Source organism: Crocuta crocuta, unplaced genomic scaffold, assembly GCF_008692635.1.
Source record: "Crocuta crocuta isolate KB4526 unplaced genomic scaffold, BGI_CrCroc_1.0 scaffold168, whole genome shotgun sequence".
NCBI lineage: Eukaryota > Metazoa > Chordata > Mammalia > Carnivora > Hyaenidae > Crocuta > Crocuta crocuta.
Genome location: NW_027532591.1, coordinates 40,000 through 43,612, shown reverse-complemented (window position 1 = coordinate 43,612; position 3,613 = coordinate 40,000).

Here is a 3,613-nt window from a genome sequence, read left to right as displayed (position 1 = left end):
ATGATGTTGTGTGAGGGAACGTTGATGGAGCTATAGGTCTAGATCCCCATTCAAGGGGGATAAGATGGTCCTGCTTGAAACACTAGCCAGCAACTAAGTGGACCATTGAAAAGTTAATGAGACCTGAGAGAAAGTGTCTCAGGCCTCTTCTTTGAGAAGATAAAGAGAGTTAGGAGTTGGAAGGATAATTCAAAATGCAAATGTTAAATCCAAATACCAGAAGTGGAATTGTAAATGAGAGAGAAAACAAAGATTCCAGAGCCTACATGGGTACTGGATTAGAGTAGGTACAGAAGAAAGTTCCAGGATGATTGCCATGAACACCATCAGTTCTATGCATCTTGACTTCATGGTGGTCAATGCTAGTGCAAGCCCACATATGATATGCTAAAACTATAGAGCTAAAACACTGAGGACTTTGAAATTCATAAGAACTACCTCTAAATACCTAAAGAATTGCCAGTACCCCAGAGCTCTAGGTCTGCTATTCAGTGACCTAGAGACCCTGGATATGTTACCTGATCCTGATGGACTTCCTTTTCCTCATGGGGAAAATGAATATAATAATAATACATGTGTACATCACAACGGGGGAGGGATACAGATCTAATTATGTAATTATCTAATTATGTAATGGTGGTAAAAGGACTCTGGAAACTATATGTTTTGAGCTGTATCAATGGGTGAAAGTTATAAGAAGGAAGGTTTTGGTTCAAAATCATGAAACAGTTAGTAATAACTGCCTAGGGATGAAATGACTTGCCTCCTGAACCAATGGGTACTTCCATTACTAGATACAGCCACCTGCTAAGGTTCTTAAAGTGAAGGCAGAGGAAGGGCTATCAACTGGGTCCAGGCATGGGCTCACAGAGGCCATCACTGTCTTGAAATCACAAACTCCATCGATGCTGGGAGTACATATGTATTTCTGGAGAAGATCCACAATTTTCTTTAGATTTGTAAAAAGGCCAATGATTCACAAAAGGTAAAGAATAAAAACACGATACATGATATTACTTACAACTCTGTCGAGTGTATTATCCTTTATAGACTTTAATATTAGCATTGAAGAAACTGATCATATGTTTTTGCTTGTGTGCCGTCTGTCAGACAAGAGAGAGTCACAGTATTCTTTCCAGGCCTATGTGGCTCCTTCAAGATGCTTGCCCACTCTATCCATTCCTAGCTTGGGACTGAGTATTTATACATTTACCTGTATGGCCTGCAGAGTGCTGGTTCTCGATTACTAAACCCTAAATGCTGTGACATCATCGTGGTCAGCACAATCCCTGATATTCTTCCTATTTTCAAGGACCTGTTCTAGTCCATGCTTAAATGATAGACTGTTTGTGGCAGAAGTGACTTAGTGTCCCTTCTGCATCCTTTCTCCAGTCTCACAGAAATAGAAGATTTAGCTGAATATGTGGTTGCCAGCTAAAGACCACATTTCCTAGTTTCCCTTTTAGCTCTGGGAGGGACTGGGTTTTTGGCAGAGCTGTGAGCTGAGTGATAAGTACAACTTCCAGCTAATATCTTTTTGTAAGTTTATTTATTTATTTGGTGGGGGGTGGGAGAGAGACAGAGAGAGAGAGACTATGAGCAGGGGAGGAACAGAGAGAGAAGAAGAGAGAGAGAATCCCAAGCAGGCTCCACACTGTCAGCATGGAGTGCAGTGCAGGGCTTGAACCCACAAACTGTGAGATCATGACCTGAGCCGAAACCAGAGTCGGATGCTTAACTGACTGACGCACCCGGGCACCCCTCCAGCTAATATCTTAAAGAGGAAAGGTGGCTACCTTCTTATTCCCTTTCATCTCCTCCTGCTTGCTTGAAGGCAGGCTGGTGGCAGGTACTAGCAGCCATCTTAGATCGTTCATTGAAAGCCATGTGCTGAAGACGAAGAACAAGATACACAGAGCCTGGATACCTGATGACCTTGTACAGCAAACTACCCTACTTGTTCTGGACCACCTATTTCCTCAATTTCATGTCTGAGAAGAAGAATTTTTTTTATCTTATTTAAGCTCCTCTATTTGGGCATACTTTCATTGTAGTGAGCTGTTATGGATGTGACCAGTACTTTATTTTCATTTCTTATCCATCTGAGAGTCAAGATCAGTTTGCTTTCACTTGGTGAGGACAATATACTTCTACTGTTTGTTTTCAGGGCTATTAAAAAAATTTTTTAAATATAGTTGACGCACAATGTTGTATTAGTTTCAGCTGTACAACATAGTGATCCAACTTCTCTATATGTTTTGCTATGCTCACCACAAGTGTAGCTACCACCTGCCACAATAATACAACGCTATTGCAATATTATTCTATATATACAATATTCCATATATACAATATAGAGACAATATTCCCTATACTGCACCTTTTCTTCCCATGATTTATTCATTTTATAACTGGAAGTGTTTCAGGGTTATTTAAATTGTCCAGTTCATTGCCCATAATTTTGCTCCTGGGGGACAACTGAGAAAGGAGAGAAGCAGCTTCAGCCCCTTTGAGGTCTCAATTTATATGTCTCTTTCTTAAAGAGGGCTTTCTAGACAACCCAATTTAAGGTAAGTGCCCCTTCATTACTATCTTGTTCAGCCCACTCATTTCCTTCATGGCACTCAATGAAGTTTGTAATGATTTGTTATCCAACTTGCACTTTAGAAAACGATATCCATGGGGCACCTGGGTGGCTCAGTAGGTTGAGTGTTGGACTTCAGTTCATGTCATGACCTCATGGTTCATGAGTTCTAGCCCCACATCAGTCTCTTTGTTGTTGGCACAAAGCCTGCTTCAGATTCTCTGTCTCCCTTACTCTCTACCCCTCTGTACTCATTCTCTCTCTCTCTTTCCCTCTTAAAAGTAAATAAATTAAAAAAATTTTAATCTCTCCAGCGAAAAGTTTTATTTTATTTTTTATTTTTTCTTAAATAGTTTATTGTCNTCAGTCTGTTCTCAGCATTCAAGAGTCCCTCATGGTTTGCCTCCCTGTATCTCCCCAACTATTTTCCCCCTTCTCCTCCCCCATGGTCCTCCATTAAGTTCCTCCCAATCCACCTATATGTGCAAACATATGGCTAATACTCATTTTTTGTTTGTTTCCTCATCTCAGGAGACATATCTATTAAGAAGTTGCCGTGGTCAATGTCAAAGAGGTCACTGCCTATTTTCTCTTCTAGGATCTTTTTTATTTTTAAATAGTTTATTGTCAAGTTGGTTTCCACATAACACCCAGTACTCATCCCCACAAGTGCCCTCCTCCGTTCATGGAGGAGAAAAAATTTTTAATTTATTTACTTTTAAGTGGGAAAGAGAGAGAGAGAGAGAGAGAATGAGCACAGAAGGGTAGAGAGTAAGGGGGACAGAGAATCTGAAGCAGGCTTTGTGCCAACAGCAAAGAGCCTGATGTGGGGCTGGAACTCTGGAAAACAGTGTGGAGGTTCCTCAAAAAATTAACAATAGAATTCCCCTGTGACCCAGCAATAGCACTGCTAGGAATTTACCCAAGGGATACAGGAGTGCTGATGCATAGGGGGACATGTACCCCAATGTTCATAGCAGCACTCTCCACAATAGCCAAAACATGGAAAGAGCCTAAGTGTCCATCAAT